Below are 21140 nucleotides of genomic sequence, written 5' to 3'. Positions count from 1 at the left end.
GGGATGAGGGGGACTCCTAACTGCTGTGGAGACTAATGTGGTGTCTCCCCTATTGGGTGGGCCAATGTGTTTTGGCCCACAGGGGGGATCTTGTGTCTGTATAGTACCCCAGTGTGTCTTAGGGGGGATTACTATTCTGGCTGTTGTTTCTTGGGCTCGGACGGATTTGGGGTAGGGCGTACGGTTTTTTTGGGATCTTAATATCCCCTGTGTGTTGCTGTTGTAAAAAACTCTGTTCTGCGACCTGGATTGTGTTGAAGTGGGTCTGTGTTGGAGGTCCAGGTGGGTAGGTCTAGTATACGAAAATTTGGAATTGGTGTGTGCGTTATTACAAGGGAGGGGAAAAGAGTGTTTTCTTTCCCAGGACCTGGTCTTATTAAGGTCATAGTCTCTGATGTCCCTTAGAAGTTTGTTACATTTTCTAAGAGCCTCGTTATATTCAAAGCGTCTGAGGGGATCCCACAGGGGATTTCTCTCATCGGCCTCGTATTTCGATTTTTTAAGAAACCATGTATTAAGTTTTTGCCCCAGGTGCATACATGTGGCTTTTCTTTTAGCGATTAAAAGCCTCATGTATTGTTGTGAACACTTATCACTTGTACTAAGCCAATTTCTAACAAATTCGGGGTCGTTCGTAAATGATGGTTTTACTGATAGTCTCAGGCCACGGGGGATAATCCCCAAGTATTCATAAATAAAAAGAAAGTACCAGTCAATTTCGTTCTTTACAAAGTTCTTGATGGTGTCCAATACGTCAAAGTCCTCTTCATCGGTATTTTCTTTCCAATTGTCAGATGTTGAGTAGGGTAGTTCTCTAATGGACTGCCAGGTTCCACTGATTGTGTTGGGAGGAGGTAGTCTAAGTTCCGTGGTGGTGGGTAATCTTCTGATTTCCTTCAGGATTCTCGTCATAATACCGTGTATATCCTTATTTAGGTATGCCGTACCTATGTCAGCCACTGCTCCTCTGGTCGGTCGTTGGTCACCCATCGGCCGAACAAATGTAGGTCAGAGACAGGATAAGGAAAAAGGAGAGGGTTAGTCACTGGGCCTTCAAAACGATGGTCCAGGGTTAACTGCGCAGGGCGCCAAAGGTAGGACAGAATGAGTATCTTTTGATTTCCGTGTACGGTGAAAATGGTGGGGCAGATAAGGGCTGGCTGCCAAATGGTCTCAACCCACCTAAAGGACTCTCGGTGGGTGATTTGAAGATTGGGAGTGGGGTAGCGTGGAGACGCTAAAAAAGGACCACGGGAGCGGCGCCAAAATCCCTAATATCTAAATTTGTGGGGGTATATAACCCATAAAAGATAGCACTTATTATGTCGCTAATTGAGATAAAAGTATTATGTCGCTAATTGAGATAAAAACATATGGTTAAGACAATTATAAATTGACAAGTATAAAATTGAAATATAAAATCAAAATTTAAGTGACTCACTTCACCCAGGAGGGTAATGTGGGATAAAGCTCAAGACACCCACACTACACCTCCTGCGCCTGGGTCGCCAGTAGAGTCTTAGAAATGGACAAAGATCACTCTCGAGTCCTTGTTCTTTCTTTTATTCTTTTTATTCCAAGAGCCAGGGTTGGGGGAAGGAGCAGCTCAACGCGTTTCGGGGCCTCTTAATGGGTCCCCTTCATCAGGAGCATAGACATTCAATATACAATAAGATGGGGTTTAAATAGCATGTGAAATAGCCAAAAAGACCGCCAAAAACGGCATCAAATTGTGTCACTTCCGGTTTCTGCATGCGTTCCACTGTGGAACGCATCGGAAGTGACGACCTCTACATCTCAAAAGAATTGGTTTGATAGGTAAAATCGATCTAAAGTACAGATACATTCAATATACAATATACAATAAGATGGGGTTTAAATAGTATGTAAAAAAGCCAAAAAGACCGCCAGGAACGGCATCAAATTGTGTCACTTCCGGTTTCTGCATGCGTTCCACAGTGGAACGCATGCAGAAACCGGAAGTGACGACCTCTACATCTCAAAAGCATTGGTTCGATGGATAAAATCGATCTAAAATACAGTGGGGCCATTTAAAAAACATATGGGGTTAGTAGGGGTAACCTACACCCTCCTTTGAATGTGAAAGATGGTTTGTGTCCCCCTTTCTTCACTGCGCCACGGTGGAACGCAAAACCGGACTTCCGGTATATTCCACCGTGGAGCGCACCGGAAACGGAAGTCCCGGGTGCTACTATGGGTCTGTGCAAAGTCTTAAGTAATGTTCGTGGTGGAACGCATACCCGACTTCCGGTGTGTCCCATCGTGGAACGCACCAGAACCGGAACCGCGCCTCCAGACGGGGGTGTGTATGTTATATCGTCAAGGGGTTTTGAAAACAAAACAAAAATGGGAAAGAAAAACAAAGGGGGGGGGGGGTCCTTACGAATAGATTCATACTGAGTCTCGGGATATTAATACATATAGGTTTTTATACAATGGTGTCAATTAGTGTGGGTGGAGTCATTTTATCCATTGTCATGTGATTGGGGTTTGGGGGAAGGGTTCTAATAAGGGGCGATATTTAAAAACAAAACTCATATATATATATATAACTTCTAAAAATTATGTATCATAAAAAATATATATATAACTATATAAGAAAAAAATATATAGTTATATTATATAAAAAAATATGTCTGTATAGATAGATACATAGATATCATGTTTTAAATGCGTATACGGATAGGAACGTATGGATGATGCTGTGATTGTATCATAGGTGAAAAATACAGGGTTGGGATAGTAGTACTCTTTTAATAGTTAGAATATTCTAGACATTCATTCAAACCGAAAGGGGATAGGGTGTTTAGTGTAAATATCCAGAACATTTCCTTCCGGCATAACTGTTGGTATGATGAGGTGATGGTTTCCGAAATTGACTGGTACTTTCTTTTTATTTATGAATACTTGGGGATTATCCCCCGTGGCCTGAGACTATCAGTAAAACCATCATTTACGAACGACCCCGAATTTGTTAGAAATTGGCTTAGTACAAGTGATAAGTGTTCACAACAATACATGAGGCTTTTAATCGCTAAAAGAAAAGCCACATGTATGCACCTGGGGCAAAAACTTAATACATGGTTTCTTAAAAAATCGAAATACGAGGCCGATGAGAGAAATCCCCTGTGGGATCCTCTCAGACGCTTTGAATATAACGAGGCTCTTAGAAAATGTAACAAACTTCTAAGGGACATCAGAGACTATGACCTTAATAAGACCAGGTCCTGGAAAGAAAACACTCTTTTCCCCTCCCTTGTAATAACGCACACACCAATTCCAAATTTTCGTATACTAGACCTACCCACCTGGACCTCCAACACAGACCCACTTCAACACAATCCAGGTCGCAGAACAGAGTTTTTTACAACAGCAACACACAGGGGATATTAAGATCCCAAAAAAAACCGTACGCCCTACCCCAAATCCGTCCGAGCCCAAGAAACAACAGCCAGAATAGTAATCCCCCCTAAGACACACTGGGGTACTATACAGACACAAGATCCCCCCTGTGGGCAAAAACACATTGGCCCACCCAATAGGGGAGACACCACATTAGTCTCCACAGCAGTTAGGAGTCCCCCTCATCCCACTGTCCCGCACAACAAAAGCCCCACTCCACCGAAGCAACAAACAAAATTAGTGTGCTCTAGCCCCAGTCCAAAACTATCCATCTCCTCTCTGAACCAATCCCCTTCCTCCCCGAATAAATCCCATACATCTCCCATCCTTACAGGATCCAACATTTCAACACACTCAGTATCTACCACACAATCTGAACTTTTTTTAGCACTACCCTCCAATCTCTCCGAAAGCCCTTTTTTAGGGAGAATCTCACCTACAACAAACAACCTCACCCCTCCGGCCAGACAGATAATCTCCAGCCTACAAGTCCTGAGCCCCTTCTTCACTCCAACAGGCCCGATCCCCTTCACGCCCACCCTCAATCCCAAAACCTCAAGATTACTCATTTTTTCAGTCCCGTTCCTCCATCCCGAAAAAGGGTAAAAAACGATTCAGGGGATGTAGAGGGGGAAGAACCAAACACTCCAAAAAAGAGAAAACTCAAACCACTCATTACACCAACGAACACAACCGCAGACCCGATACCTCAGTCCCCATCACACTAGAAGAAAACGCGAAAAATGACACACCACAAGACACCAAAGGAATATTCAACTTATCAAAATACAAACTCAAAACAGATGAATTTAGTGTGCTCAGTAAAGGACTTTCTTTTTGTCCCACAAACACATCCGATCCCTTCGAATTATTTGTCGACATAAACCAATGGATACGAAAATTAACACTCAAAAGACATTTTGCCATAAAAGAAATTATCTCAGGAGAAAAAGAAAACCCACTACCAGTAGTCAACACGAACAATATTAACAACATCATTTCCAGTGTCCGGTCCCTGCCCACCACCCAAGAAATAGTACCTTCTGCCCAAAATGAAGCTCAAACAAATACCCCCATCCCATCAGGACTAAAGAACAATCTTCCTTTTATCCACTACAAAGCAGAGGCCCCCATCTAGAGAGCTTTCTTAATATAGTTTTAGACGACTTAAAAACCCTGAAAGAAGCCCGAATCTCTGACACTCCAAATAATCTCAATAATCGAGAAAAAAGAGCTTTGACAGATCTTAAGAAAAACAAAAACATCGTAATAAAAAATGCCGACAAAGGAGGTGGGGTCGTAATTATGGACCTCGCCTACTATATACAGGAATCTACTAGAATCCTGTCCGACCAAACTTACTACAAAGTCCTTATAGGTGACCCAACGGCCATCTTCAAAAAAACATTGATAGAACTTATAGATTCTGGTTATAACCAAAACACCCTTAACAAAAAAGAAAAAACATTCCTCACGCCCAATCACCCCACCACTGCTCGCTTCTACTTCCTACCCAAAATCCACAAAACCCTCACCAACCCACCCGGTAGACCAATCATTTCCGGTATAAACTCACTTACATCTAACCTCTCAGCGTATGTCGACACGTTCCTACAAAAATATGTACAGAAACTCCCTTCCCACCTAAGAGATTCTGCAGACCTGATTAACACCCTCAGCAATTTAGTTTGGAAGGATCACTACTTTTGGGTCACACTTGACGTGGCATCCCTCTACAGTAACATCCGGCATGATTTAGGACTACGTGCAGTCAAACATTATCTGGAACGGGACCAAGAAATGTCCTCCCCTCAGAAGGAATTCATTCTAAACGCAATACAATTCATTTTAGAACACAATTTTTTCACCTTTAACGATACCTTTTACATTCAAACAAGGGGTACCGCCATGGGTACGAAATTCGCACCCTCTTACGCAAACTTGTTTGTAGGCCTTTTTGAAGAGTCTCTAGGTCTCCAATCCCATAAGGATGTGCTTTTTTACCGCCGATATATCGATGACATTATCTTCATCTGGGGGGGCAACGCTGAGGACCTAACTCCATTCATATCGATGTTAAATCAGAACGATTGGGGCCTTCAATTTACATATGAATCCGACTCCAAGAGCTCAACATTTTTAGATTTACAGATCGAAATCATCAACAACAAGATTACCACAAGCACTCATTTTAAAAAAGTAGACGCCAACAGCTACTTAGAATACTCCAGCTGCCACCACACCAAATGGAAGAAAAATATACCTTACGGGCAAATGAAAAGAGTACGGAGAAACTGTTCCAACGAAAAGACCCTCAAAACACAACTAGGAATTCTTAAAGATCGTTTTCTGGAAAAAGGCTACCCCAAAAGTCTAATCAAGGCGTCGACCAAGAGGATCCTTAAAATAGATCAAAAAGAAGCGTTGAAACCACCACTCCCAAAAACTATGACGAGAAAGGATACCAATACAACCTTATCACCAGATACAACAGAGACCATCAAAACATCAGAAAAGTAGTAACGAATCACTGGAATATCCTGCTGAAAGATCCCATCCTCAAAAATATACTACCCCAATTGCCGTCCATAACTTTTAGAAAGGCACAAACCATTAAAAATATCATCGCCCCATCCTGTCCCAAACTCAAAGCCCCTACGAATACAATCGTTCCACTACCCATGAAAAAAGGATGTTTTAAATGTGGCATTAAAAAGTGCAAATGCTGCGCAATGATTACACACGGCACCAAGACCATCGAAACAGGGGGTCCCTCGGGTCCCTGGACTATAAAACAAGATTTAAACTGCGGAACCAGAAACGTCATCTATCTCCTAAAATGTCCCTGCGGTTTAAAATACGTCGGTAGGACCACACAAACCCTCAGAGAAAGAATGTGTGAGCACAGGTCCAACATTAAACGTAAAGTCCTAACACACAGCGTATCACGACATTTCTCCGAAAGGCATGAGGGATCCATAATCGGTCTCACAGTCACACCCCTAGAAACCATCACCTCATCATACCAACAGTTATGCCGGAAGGAAATGTTCTGGATATTTACACTAAACACCCTATCCCCTTTCGGTTTGAATGAATGTCTAGAATATTCTAACTATTAAAAGAGTACTACTATCCCAACCCTGTATTTTTCACCTATGATACAATCACAGCATCATCCATACGTTCCTATCCGTATACGCATTTAAAACATGATATCTATGTATCTATCTATACAGACATATTTTTTTATATAATATAACTATATATTTTTTCTTATATAGTTATATATATATTTTTTATGATACATAATTTTTAGAAGTTATATATATATATATATGAGTTTTGTTTTTAAATATCGCCCCTTATTAGAACCCTTCCCCCAAACCCCAATCACATGACAATGGATAAAATGACTCCACCCACACTAATTGACACCATTGTATAAAAACCTATATGTATTAATATCCCGAGACTCAGTATGAATCTATTCGTAAGGACCCCCCCCCCCCCCTTTGTTTTTCTTTCCCATTTTTGTTTTGTTTTCAAAACCCCTTGACGATATAACATACACACCCCCGTCTGGAGGCGCGGTTCCGGTTCTGGTGCGTTCCACGATGGGACACACCGGAAGTCGGGTATGCGTTCCACCACGAACATTACTTAAGACTTTGCACAGACCCATAGTAGCACCCGGGACTTCCGTTTCCGGTGCGCTCCACGGTGGAATATACCGGAAGTCCGGTTTTGCGTTCCACCGTGGCGCAGTGAAGAAAGGGGGACACAAACCATCTTTTCACATTCAAAGGAGGGTGTAGGTTACCCCTACTAACCCCATATGTTTTTTAAATGGCCCCACTGTATTTTAGATCGATTTTATCCATCGAACCAATGCTTTTGAGATGTAGAGGTCGTCACTTCCGATGCGTTCCACAGTGGAACGCATGCAGAAACCGGAAGTGACACAATTTGATGCCGTTCCTGGCGGTCTTTTTGGCTTTTTTACATACTATTTAAACCCCATCTTATTGTATATTGTATATTGAATGTATCTGTACTTTAGATCGATTTTACCTATCAAAACCAATTCTTTTGAGATGTAGAGGTCGTCACTTCCGATGCGTTCCACAGTGGAACGCATGCAGAAACCGGAAGTGACACAATTTGATGCCGTTTTTGGCGGTCTTTTTGGCTATTTCACATGCTATTTAAACCCCATCTTATTGTATATTGAATGTCTATGCTCCTGATGAAGGGGACCCATTAAGAGGCCCCGAAACGCGTTGAGCTGCTCCTTCCCCCAACCCTGGCTCTTGGAATAAAAAGAATAAAAGAAAGAACAAGGACTCGAGAGTGATCTTTGTCCATTTCTAAGACTCTACTGGCGACCCAGGCGCAGGAGGTGTAGTGTGGGTGTCTTGAGCTTTATCCCACATTACCCTCCTGGGTGAAGTGAGTCACTTAAATTTTGATTTTATATTTCAATTTTATACTTGTCAATTTATAATTGTCTTAACCATATGTTTTTATCTCAATTAGCGACATAATACTTTTATCTCAATTAGCGACATAATAAGTGCTATCTTTTATGGGTTATATACCCCCACAAATTTAGATATTAGGGATTTTGGCGCCGCTCCCGTGGTCCTTTTTTAGCGTCTCCACGCTACCCCACTCCCAATCTTCAAATCACCCACCGAGAGTCCTTTAGGTGGGTTGAGACCATTTGGCAGCCAGCCCTTATCTGCCCCACCATTTTCACCGTACACGGAAATCAAAAGATACTCATTCTGTCCTACCTTTGGCGCCCTGCGCAGTTAACCCTGGACCATCGTTTTGAAGGCCCAGTGACTAACCCTCTCCTTTTTCCTTATCCTGTCTCTGACCTACATTTGTTCGGCCGATGGGTGACCAACGACCGACCAGAGGAGCAGTGGCTGACATAGGTACGGCATACCTAAATAAGGATATACACGGTATTATGACGAGAATCCTGAAGGAAATCAGAAGATTACCCACCACCACGGAACTTAGACTACCTCCTCCCAACACAATCAGTGGAACCTGGCAGTCCATTAGAGAACTACCCTACTCAACATCTGACAATTGGAAAGAAAATACCGATGAAGAGGACTTTGACGTATTGGACACCATCAAGAACTTTGTAAAGAACGAAATTGACTGGTACTTTCTTTTTATTTATGAATACTTGGGGATTATCCCCCGTGGCCTGAGACTATCAGTAAAACCATCATTTACGAACGACCCCGAATTTGTTAGAAATTGGCTTAGTACAAGTGATAAGTGTTCACAACAATACATGAGGCTTTTAATCGCTAAAAGAAAAGCCACATGTATGCACCTGGGGCAAAAACTTAATACATGGTTTCTTAAAAATCGAAATACGAGGCCGATGAGAGAAATCCCCTGTGGGATCCCCTCAGACGCTTTGAATATAACGAGGCTCTTAGAAAATGTAACAAACTTCTAAGGGACATCAGAGACTATGACCTTAATAAGACCAGGTCCTGGGAAAGAAAACACTCTTTTCCCCTCCCTTGTAATAACGCACACACCAATTCCAAATTTTCGTATACTAGACCTACCCACCTGGACCTCCAACACAGACCCACTTCAACACAATCCAGGTCGCAGAACAGAGTTTTTTACAACAGCAACACACAGGGGATATTAAGATCCCAAAAAAAAACCGTACGCCCTACCCAAATCCGTCCGAGCCCAAGAAACAACAGCCAGAATAGTAATCCCCCCTAAGACACACTGGGGTACTATACAGACACAAGATCCCCCCTGTGGGCCAAAACACATTGGCCCACCCAATAGGGGAGACACCACATTAGTCTCCACAGCAGTTAGGAGTCCCCCTCATCCCACTGTCCCGCACAACAAAAGCCCCACTCCACCGAAGCAACAAACAAAATTAGTGTGCTCTAGCCCCAGTCCAAAACTATCCATCTCCTCTCTGAACCAATCCCCTTCCTCCCCGAATAAATCCCATACATCTCCCATCCTTACAGGATCCAACATTTCAACACACTCAGTATCTACCACACAATCTGAACTTTTTTTAGCACTACCCTCCAATCTCTCCGAAAGCCCTTTTTTAGGGAGAATCTCACCTACAACAAACAACCTCACCCCTCCGGCCAGACAGATAATCTCCAGCCTACAAGTCCTGAGCCCCTTCTTCACTCCAACAGGCCCGATCCCCTTCACGCCACCCTCAATCCCCAAAACCTCAAGATTACTCATTTTTTCAGTCCCGTTCCTCCATCCCGAAAAAGGGTAAAAAACGATTCAGGGGATGTAGAGGGGGAAGAACCAAACACTCCAAAAAAGAGAAAACTCAAACCACTCATTACACCAACGAACACAACCGCAGACCCGATACCTCAGTCCCCATCACACTAGAAGAAAATGCGAAAAATGACACACCACAAGACACCAAAGGAATATTCAACTTATCAAAATACAAACTCAAAACAGATGAATTTAGTGTGCTCAGTAAAGGACTTTCTTTTTGTCCCACAAACACATCCGATCCCTTCGAATTATTTGTCGACATAAACCAATGGATACGAAAATTAACACTCAAAAGACATTTTGCCATAAAAGAAATTATCTCAGGAGAAAAAGAAAACCCACTACCAGTAGTCGACACGAACAATATTAACAACATCATTTCCAGTGTCCGGTCCCTGCCCACCACCCAAGAAATAGTACCTTCTGCCCAAAATGAAGCTCAAACAAATACCCCCATCCCATCAGGACTAAAGAACAAATCTTCCTTTTATCCACTACAAAGCAGAGGCCCCCATCTAGAGAGCTTTCTTAATATAGTTTTAGACGACTTAAAAACCCTGAAAGAAGCCCGAATCTCTGACACTCCAAATAATCTCAATAATCGAGAAAAAAGAGCTTTGACAGATCTTAAGAAAAACAAAAACATCGTAATAAAAAATGCCGACAAAGGAGGTGGGGTCGTAATTATGGACCTCGCCTACTATATACAGGAATCTACTAGAATCCTGTCCGACCAAACTTACTACAAAGTCCTTATAGGTGACCCAACGGCCATCTTCAAAAAAACATTGATAGAACTTATAGATTCTGGTTATAACCAAAACACCCTTAACAAAAAAGAAAAAACATTCCTCACGCCCAATCACCCCACCACTGCTCGCTTCTACTTCCTACCCAAAATCCACAAAACCCTCACCAACCCACCCGGTAGACCAATCATTTCCGGTATAAACTCACTTACATCTAACCTCTCAGCGTATGTCGACACGTTCCTACAAAAATATGTACAGAAACTCCCTTCCCACCTAAGAGATTCTGCAGACCTGATTAACACCCTCAGCAATTTAGTTTGGAAGGATCACTACTTTTGGGTCACACTTGACGTGCATCCTCTACAGTAACATCCGGCATGATTTAGGACTACGTGCAGTCAAACATTATCTGGAACGGGACCAAGAAATGTCCTCCCCTCAGAAGGAATTCATTCTAAACGCAATACAATTCATTTTAGAACACAATTTTTTCACCTTTAACGATACCTTTTACATACAAACAAGGGGTACCGCCATGGGTACGAAATTCGCACCCTCTTACGCAAACTTGTTTGTAGGCCTTTTTGAAGAGTCTCTAGGTCTCCAATCCCATAAGGATGTGCTTTTTTACCTCCGATATATCGATGACATTATCTCCATCTGGGGGGGCAACGCTGAGGACCTAACTCCATTCATATCGATGTTAAATCAGAACGATTGGGGCCTTCAATTTACATATGAATCCGACTCCAAGAGCTCAACATTTTTAGATTTACAGATCGAAATCATCAACAACAAGATTACCACAAGCACTCATTTTAAAAAAGTAGACGCCAACAGCTACTTAGAATACTCCAGCTGCCACCACACCAAATGGAAGAAAAATATACCTTACGGGCAAATGAAAAGAGTACGGAGAAACTGTTCCAACGAAAAGACCCTCAAAACACAACTAGGAATTCTTAAAGATCGTTTTCTGGAAAAAGGCTACCCCAAAAGTCTAATCAAGGCGTCGACCAAGAGGATCCTTAAAATAGATCAAAAAGAAGCGTTGAAACCACCACTCCCAAAAACTATGGACGAGAAAGGATACCATACAACCTTATCACCAGATACAACAGAGACCATCAAAACATCAGAAAAGTAGTAACGAATCACTGGAATATCCTGCTGAAAGATCCCATCCTCAAAAATATACTACCCAATTGCCGTCCATAACTTTTAGAAAGGCACAAACCATTAAAAATATCATCGCCCCATCCTGTCCCAAACTCAAAGCCCCTACGAATACAATCGTTCCACTACCCATGAAAAAAGGATGTTTTAAATGTGGCATTAAAAAGTGCAAATGCTGCGCAATGATTACACACGGCACCAAGACCATCGAAACAGGGGGTCCCTCGGGTCCCTGGACTATAAAACAAGATTTAAACTGCGGAACCAGAAACGTCATCTATCTCCTAAAATGTCCCTGCGGTTTAAAATACGTCGGTAGGACCACACAAACCCTCAGAGAAAGAATGTGTGAGCACAGGTCCAACATTAAACGTAAAGTCCTAACACACAGCGTATCACGACATTTCTCCGAAAGGCATGAGGGATCCATAATCGGTCTCACAGTCACACCCCTAGAAACCATCACCTCATCATACCAACAGTTATGCCGGAAGGAAATGTTCTGGATATTTACACTAAACACCCTATCCCCTTTCGGTTTGAATGAATGTCTAGAATATTCTAACTATTAAAAGAGTACTACTATCCCAACCCTGTATTTTTCACCTATGATACAATCCACAGCATCATCCATACGTTCCTATCCGTATACGCATTTAAAACATGATATCTATGTATCTATCTATACAGACATATTTTTTTATATAATATAACTATATATTTTTTTCTTATATAGTTATATATATATTTTTTATGATACATAATTTTTAGAAGTTATATATATATATATGAGTTTTGTTTTTAAATATCGCCCCTTATTAGAACCCTTCCCCCAAACCCCAATCACATGACAATGGATAAAATGACTCCACCCACACTAATTGACACCATTGTATAAAAACCTATATGTATTAATATCCCGAGACTCAGTATGAATCTATTCGTAAGGACCCCCCCCCCCCCCTTGTTTTTCTTTCCCATTTTTGTTTTGTTTTCAAAACCCCTTGACGATATAACATACACACCCCCGTCTGGAGGCGCGGTTCCGGTTCTGGTGCGTTCCACGATGGGACACACCGGAAGTCGGGTATGCGTTCCACCACGAACATTACTTAAGACTTTGCACAGACCCATAGTAGCACCCGGGACTTCCGTTTCCGGTGCGCTCCACGGTGGAATATACCGGAAGTCCGGTTTTGCGTTCCACCGTGGCGCAGTGAAGAAAGGGGGACACAAACCATCTTTCACATTCAAAGGAGGGTGTAGGTTACCCCTACTAACCCCATATGTTTTTTAAATGGCCCCACTGTATTTTAGATCGATTTTATCCATCGAACCAATGCTTTTGAGATGTAGAGGTCGTCACTTCCGATGCGTTCCACAGTGGAACGCATGCAGAAACCGGAAGTGACACAATTTGATGCCGTTCCTGGCGGTCTTTTTGGCTTTTTTACATACTATTTAAACCCCATCTTATTGTATATTGTATATTGAATGTATCTGTACTTTAGATCGATTTTACCTATCAAACCAATTCTTTTGAGATGTAGAGGTCGTCACTTCCGATGCGTTCCACAGTGGAACGCATGCAGAAACCGGAAGTGACACAATTTGATGCCGTTTTTGGCGGTCTTTTTGGCTATTTCACATGCTATTTAAACCCCATCTTATTGTATATTGAATGTCTATGCTCCTGATGAAGGGGACCCATTAAGAGGCCCCGAAACGCGTTGAGCTGCTCCTTCCCCCAACCCTGGCTCTTGGAATAAAAAGAATAAAAGAAAGAACAAGGACTCGAGAGTGATCTTTGTCCATTTCTAAGACTCTACTGGCGACCCAGGCGCAGGAGGTGTAGTGTGGGTGTCTTGAGCTTTATCCCACATTACCCTCCTGGGTGAAGTGAGTCACTTAAATTTTGATTTTATATTTCAATTTTATACTTGTCAATTTATAATTGTCTTAACCATATGTTTTTATCTCAATTAGCGACATAATACTTTTATCTCAATTAGCGACATAATAAGTGCTATCTTTTATGGGTTATATACCCCCACAAATTTAGATATTAGGGATTTTGGCGCCGCTCCCGTGGTCCTTTTTTAGCGTCTCCACGCTACCCCACTCCCAATCCTCTGGTTTTAGGAGAGGTTCACCCACTGGAGCCTTGTCGTAGGTCCAGGGTGGGTAGGAGACGGTGAGACCTCAACCAAGCTTCGGCGGTTCGTGGGGTCTGCAGTGCGTACGGTGTCAAGTGGAGTTCTTGGAGTCCTCAGAAAGCACTAGGAGCAGCTATCAACGGAGGTACCCGGTCGGGGTGCCAGGAGATCCATTACAGGAGTCGTCCCAGAAGATTGGAAATTAGCAAATGTTGTGCCCATTCACAAGAAAGGTAGTAGGAAGGAATCGGGCAACTATAGGCCAGTAAGCCTGACATCAATAGTGGGGAAATTAATGGAAACCATACTTAGGCCTCATGCACACGACAGTATTTTTTCACGGTCCGCAAAACGGGGTTCCGTTGGTCCATGATCCGTGATCGTTTTTTCGTCCGTGGGTCCTTCTTGATTTTTGGAGGATCCACGGACATGAAAAAAAAGTCGTTTTGGTGTCCGCCTGGCCGTGCGGAGCCAAACGGATCCGTCCTGACTTACAATGCAAGTCAATGTGGACGGATCCGTTTGACGTTGACACAATATGGTGCAATTGCAAACAGATCCGTCCCCATTGACTTTCAATGTAAAGTCAGGAGTCCCTATTATACCATCGGATCTGAGTTTTCTCCAATCCGATGGTATATTTTAACTTGAAGCGTCCCCATCACCATGGGAACGCCTCTATGTTAGAATATACCAACGGATTTGAGTTAGATCGTGAAATTCATATCCGACAGTATATTCTAACACAGAGGCGTTCCCATAGTGATGGGGACGCTTCAAGTTAGAATATCCTACGAACTGTGTACATGACTGCTGCCTGGCAGCACCCGATCTCTTACAGGGAACTGTGATCCACACAATTAACCCCTCAGGTGCCGCACCTAAAGGGTTAATTGTGCGTATCATAGCCCCCTGTAAAAGATCAGGTGCTGCCAGGCAGGAGGGGGCAGACCCCCCTCCCTCCCTCCCCAGTTTTAAATTCATTGGTGGCCAGTGCGGCCTCCCCTCTCCCCCCCCCCCCCAGTTAAAATCAAGTTCCGAATCCCCCATCATTGGTGGCCAGTGCGGCCTCACATCCCCCCCCCCTTTGTTAAAATCACGTTCCGAATCCCCCATCATTGGTGGCCAGTGCGGCCTCACATCTCCCCCCCTAGTTAAAATCACGTTCCGAATCCCCCATCATTGGTGGCCAGTGCGGCCTCACATCTCCCCCCCCTAGTTAAAATCACGTTCCGAATCCCCCATCATTGGTGGCCAGTGCGGCCTCACATCTCCCCCCCCCCTAGTTAAAATCACGTTCCCCCATCATTGGTGGCAGTGGAGAGTTCCGATCGGAGTCCCAGTTTAATCGCTGGGGCTCCGATCGGTAACCATGGCAACCAGGACGCTACTGCAGTCCTGGTTGCCATGGTTACTTAGCAATTTTTAGAAGCATTATACTTCTATACATCTGCGATCCGTCTGTGTGAAAGTTGCCAACGGATCACGGACGCGGATGCCAATCTTGTGTGCATCCGTGTTTTTTCACGGACCCATTGACTTGAATGAGTCCGTGAACCGTTGTCCGTCAAAAAAATAGGACAGGTCATATTTTTTTGACGGACAGCAAACACGGATCACGGCCGCGGATGAACAACGGTGCATTTTCCGAGTTTTCAACGGACCCATTGAAAGTCAATAGGTCCGCAGAAAATCACGGAAAACTGAACAACGGCCACGGATGCACACAACGGTCGTGTGGATGAGGCCTCAAGGAGAGGATTGTGGAACATCTAAAATTCCATGGATTGAAAGATGAAAAACAGCATGGGTTTACTTCAGGGAGATCATGTCAAACTAATCTTATTGATTTCTTTGATTGGGTGACTAAAATAATAGATGGAGGAGGTGCAGTAGACATCGCTTATCTGGACCTTAGTAAGGCTTTTGATACTGTCCCACATAGAAGGCTTATCAATAAAGTGCAGTCTTTGGGCTTGGACTCCCATATTGTGGAATGGATTAGGCAGTGGCTGAGGGACAGACAACAGAGGGTTGTAGTCAATGGAGTATATTCAGACCGTGGTCTTGTTACCAGTGGGGTACCTCAGGGGTCTGTTCTGGGACCCATATTGTTTAATATCTTTATCAGCGAAATTGCAGAAGGCCTCGATGGTAAGGTGTCTTTTTACTGATGACACAAAGATCTGTAACAGGGTTGATGTTCCTGGAGGGATACACCAAATGGAAAAGGACTTAGGAAAACTAGAGGAATGGTCAAAAATCTGGCAACTAAAATGTAATGTTGATAAGTGCAAGATAATGCACCTGGGGCGTAAAAACCAAGAGCAGAATATAAAATCAGTGATACAGTCCTAACCTCAGTATCTGAGGAAAGGGATTTAGGGGTCATTATTTCAGAAGACTTAAAGGTAGGCAGACCATGTCATAGAGCAGCAGGAGATGCTAGCAGAATGCTGGGGTGTATAGGGAGAGGCATTACCAGTAGACAGAGGGAGGTGCTCATGCCGCTCTACAGAGCACTAGTGAGACCTCATCTGGAGTATTGTGCTCAGTACTGGAGACCATATCTCCAGAAGGATACTGATACTTTGGAGAGAGTTCAGAGAAGAGCTACTAAACTGGTCCATGGATTGCAGGATAAAACTTACCAGGAAAGATTAAAGGACCTTAACATGTAGAGCTTGGAAGAAAGACGAGACAGAGGGGAGATGAGAGAAACTGCTGAATACATAAAGGGAATCAACAAGGTAAAAGAGGAGAGAAGATTTACAAGAAGAAAAACTGCTACAAGAGGACATAGTGTTAAATTAGAGGGGCAAAGGGTTAACAGTAATATCAGGAAGTATTACTTTACTGAGAGAGTAGTGGATGCATGGAATAGCCTTCCTGCAGAAGTGGTAGCTGCAAATACAGTGAAGGGGTTTAAGCATGCATGGGATAGGCATAAGGCCATCCTTCATATAAGATAGGGCCGGGGGCTATCCATAGTATTCAGTATATTGGGCAGACTGGATGGGCCACATGGTTCTTATCTGCCGACACATTCTAGGTTTCTATGAGCCGTCACCAGCTGGTATCTGTAGTGCTTCTGAGGGTGTGGTGGATGCTTATGGATCAGGCTCAGAAGGGGGTGGTGAATGGAGAAGGGTGAGATCAGGGGATGTGGTAGGCCGCCCTAGAAAGACGTGTGAATAAACCCGACAGCGTGGGGTAGTGCGTTCCAGAGATCTGATGCACCGATGTTTGTGCGTCCATAGCCCAGCTGTCATGCCGGAATAGTCTGCCGGATTAGGTCATCGGAGATGTGAAACTAGCATTTAAGTAAGGGTGTGCTTTTGTGGCCATTGTGGGGATTTGCTCTAGTAGACAGGCTTGTGGACGCAGTGTAGAGGCAACGACAACGTCTTTAACTTAACTCCTTAAGGACTCAGCCCTATTTCACCTTCAGGACCAGGCCATTTTTTGCAAATCTGACCAGTGTCACTTTAAGTGCTGATAACTTTAAAACACTTTGACTTATCCAGGCCGTTCTGAGATTGTTTTTTCGTCACATATTGTACTTCATGACACTGGTAAAATGAAGTCAAATTTTTTAAAATTTATTTATAAAAAAAATACAAAATTTACCCAATTCTTAAAAAAAAATTGCAAATTTCCAAGTTTCAATTTCTCTACTTCTATAATACATAGTAATACCTCCAAAAATAGTTATTACTTTACATTCCCCATATGTCTACTTCATGTTTGGATCATTTTGGGAATTACATTTTTTTTGGGGGGGATGTTACAAGGCTTAGAAGTTTAGAAGCAAATTTTACAGAAATTTTCAAAAACCCAATTTTTAGGGACCAGTTCAGGTCTGAAGTCACTTTGCGAGGTTTACCTAATATAAACCACCCAAAAATGACCCCATTAAAGAAACTACACCCCTCAAGGTATTCAAAACTGATTTTTACAAACGTTGTTAACCCTTTAGGTGTTGCACAAGAGTTAATGGAGAATGATTTTTTGTAAAATTTTCAATTTTAATCCATTTTTTCCAGTAACAAAGCAAGGGTTAACCCCTTAGTGACCAAGCCTGTTTGGGCCTTTATGACCAAGCGTTTTTCTTCCTTTTTTTATGGTCTCGTTCCAAGAGCTATAACTTTTTTATTTTTTCGTCTATATAGCTTTATGAGGGCTTGTTTTTTACGGGACAAGTTGTAGTTTTTAATGGCGCCATTTTGGGGTACACATAACTTTCTGATTAACTTTTAATAACTCTTTCTGGGAGGGAGATGGGGAAAAATAGCAATACTGCCACTGCGTTTTTACATTATACATTTTTTGGCGTTCATTTTTCGGTGCAAATAACATAATATCTTTATTCTCTGGGTCAGTACGATTACAGTGATACTAAATACTTATAATTTTGTTTACGTTTTACTACTTTTTTTTGCAATAAAACACCTTTTATTAACCCAAAAAATAATTTTGCATTGCCACTTCACAAGACCCATAACTTTTTTAAATTTTTTTATATGGAATTGTGTGAGGGCTTGATTTTTGAAAGACGACTTGTATTTTCATGGGTATGATTTTGGAGTAAATGCCGCTTTTTGATCGCTTGTTATTACGTTTTTTTTCGGTGGAAACGAAGAATAAATTAGAAATTCTGTCTTTTTTTATTTTTTATGGCGTTCATCATAGGGGATAATTTATGTAATATTTATGTAGTCCTGGTCGTTACGGACGCGGCAATACCAAACATATGGGGGATATTTTCTTTTTGCAATTTTTTTCATTGAAAAGCGTATTTTCAATGGAAAAAAAGGCCTATTTTTTTATTTTATGGAATTTTTTTTATTTAATAAATGTGTATTTTTTTTCTATTTTTTTTACTACTTAATAGTCCCACAAGGGGACTATAATATACAGTATTTTGATTGCTTTTAAAATGTAATGCATTATCTCTATAATGCATTGCATTTCAATAGCAATGCTATTCGAACATTGACCAGCAGGCTGCGCCAGAGAGGCACAGCCTGCTGGAAGTAACTGAAGACAGGCTCGGGCCCTCATCGGAAGCAAGGTAAGCTTCCCAGCACATCAGCACCCCGCGATCGCATTTTCGGGGTGCTGATGGGAGACAGAGGGAGTCCGCTCCCTCTGTCACCACTTTACATGCAGCGGGCGCCATTGCGCCCGGCATGTAAAGGGTTAAACAGCCCGGATCGGCACTCCTGCCGTTCCGGGCTGTTAGAGCAGGGACCCGGCTCTCATGTGAGAGCCAGGTCCGCGCTCCCCGCTGCACGGGGGAGCCGCGCGGCGCTTAAACTGTGCCGCCGTAAAAACGCGGCGGCCCAGCCTAAGGCCCCTTAGTGACCGCCGTAAAAACACGTATGGGTGGTCACTAAGGGGTTAACAGACAAACAAAATGCTATATTTATTGCCCCGATTCTGTAGTTTGCAGAAACACCCCATATGTGGCCGTAAACTACTGTACTGGCACACGGCAGGGCGTAGAGGGAAAGGTGCGCCGAGTGGTTTTTGGAAGGCAGATTTTGCTGTACTGTTTTTTGACACCATGTCCCATTTGAAGCCCCCCTGATGCACCCCTAGAGTAGAAACTCCATAAAAGTGACCCCATTTTGGAAACTACAGGTGGCAGTTTTGTTGGGACTATTTTTAGGGTATATATGATTTTTGGTTTATCTATATTACATTTTTGTGAGGCAAGGTTACCAGAAATAGAAATTCTGAAATTTCATCTCCATTTGCCAATAACTCTTGTGGAACACCTAAAGGGTTAACGACGTTTGTAAAATCCGTTTTGGATACCTTGAGGGGTGTAGTTTCTTAGATGTGGTCGCTTTTATGGAGTTTTTACTCTAGGGGTGCATCAGGGGGGCTTCAAATGGGACATGGAGCCCAAAAAAAAGGCCATCAAAATCTGCCTTCCAGAAACCATATGGCGTTCCTTTCCTTCTGCGCCCTGCCGTTTGGTCCTACAGCAGTTTACGACCACATATGGGGTGTTTCTGTAAACTGCGGTATGAGGGTAATAAATATTACGTTTTGTTTGGCTGATAACCCTTACTTTGTGTTTGGAAAAAATGGATTTAAATGGAAAATTTGCCAAAAAATTGCTTTTTTGGCACCGTTTTTATTTTTTACCGTGTTCATCTGAGGGGTTAGGGGAGTAGTATTTTTATAGAGCAGATTCTTACGGACGCGGTGATACCTAATATGTCTTTTTTTTATATCTTTTTATAAACAAAAAAAAAACATTTTAGTATCTCCATAGTCTAAGAGTCATTTTTTTTTTGTTTTTAGCTGATTATCTTAGGTAGGAGCTTATTTTTTGCGGGATGAGAGGACAGTTTTATTGGCACTATTTTGGGGGGCATATGACTTTTTGATCGCTTGTCATTACAATTTTTGTGATGTAAGGTGACAAAAAAAACTTTTTTGCACCATTTTTTTTTTTTTTTTTGACCGTGTTCATCTGAGGGGTTAGGGGGTATTTTTATAGAGCAGATTATTACGGATGCGGCGATACCTAATATGTCTACTTTTTTTTAATTTATTTTAGTTTTACCAAATAATATTTTTGAAAAAAACTTTTTTTAGTTTTAGTGTCTCGAGTCTGAGAATCAGTTTTTTATCCGATTGTCAGTGGCTAAATTGGGATATAAATGTAGTACTCCATGGAAGTGTGATACTCCCTGAAGCAATCGATAACGCAGAGGCCCGGATGATCGGGACACGTGTCGCACTGAGTAGTGGTGTCCTTCCATATCCCTCTCCTGTGACACACTCTGCACCTTTTTGGGTCCGTCCCTTATTTCCAGTATGGGGGACCACACCTGGAAAGTGTTGGCCAGGGACGATCCGGGCGCCTCCAGTTCCCGAGGTACTCTGGCCTGCTCTTTCCCGGTCCGAAAAGATCAGGGCCTTGAGGACTGCCTCATAGAACTGGAGGAATGTCCCTGTGCTGCCAGCGCTTCGGGACAGGTTTCCACTGGTAAGTGCACGGGTCTCACCCCTAGGGATAGGTACCTGGAGGGGGTGGGCAGGGAGGCCACGTTGATTTTTACGCACGGTCCCACAAGCGGACGTAGATCTGGGGTCAAGGGGATACTAGTATAAAAGTTGTCCATGTACAAGTGGTAACCATTATCCAGCAGTGGGTGCATAAGGTCCCACACAAGTTTCCCGGTAATACCCAGAGTGGGGGGACATTCTGGGGGTTGAATCCGGGAATCTCGCCCCTCGTATACACGAAATTTGTAAGTGTACCCTGAGGTACTCTCACAAATTTTGT

General features: G+C 42.8%; 1 long non-coding RNA gene across 1 annotated transcript; it reads right to left on the bottom strand.

The window, feature by feature from the left end:
• Positions 1-1474: 1474 nt before the first annotated feature.
• Positions 1475-19050, bottom strand: LOC121009554. Its single transcript, XR_005780776.1, has 3 exons — positions 19040-19050; positions 10619-10623; positions 1475-1605 (listed from the first exon to the last, which is right to left on the bottom strand). It is a non-coding gene; the product is annotated as an uncharacterized LOC121009554 (long non-coding RNA).
• Between the last annotated feature and the right edge of the window lie 2090 nt (positions 19051-21140).

The sequence above is a fragment of the Bufo bufo genome, chromosome 8, assembly GCF_905171765.1.
Source record: "Bufo bufo chromosome 8, aBufBuf1.1, whole genome shotgun sequence".
Taxonomy (NCBI): domain Eukaryota; kingdom Metazoa; phylum Chordata; class Amphibia; order Anura; family Bufonidae; genus Bufo; species Bufo bufo.
This window is presented reverse-complemented; position numbering and strand designations above follow the sequence as displayed.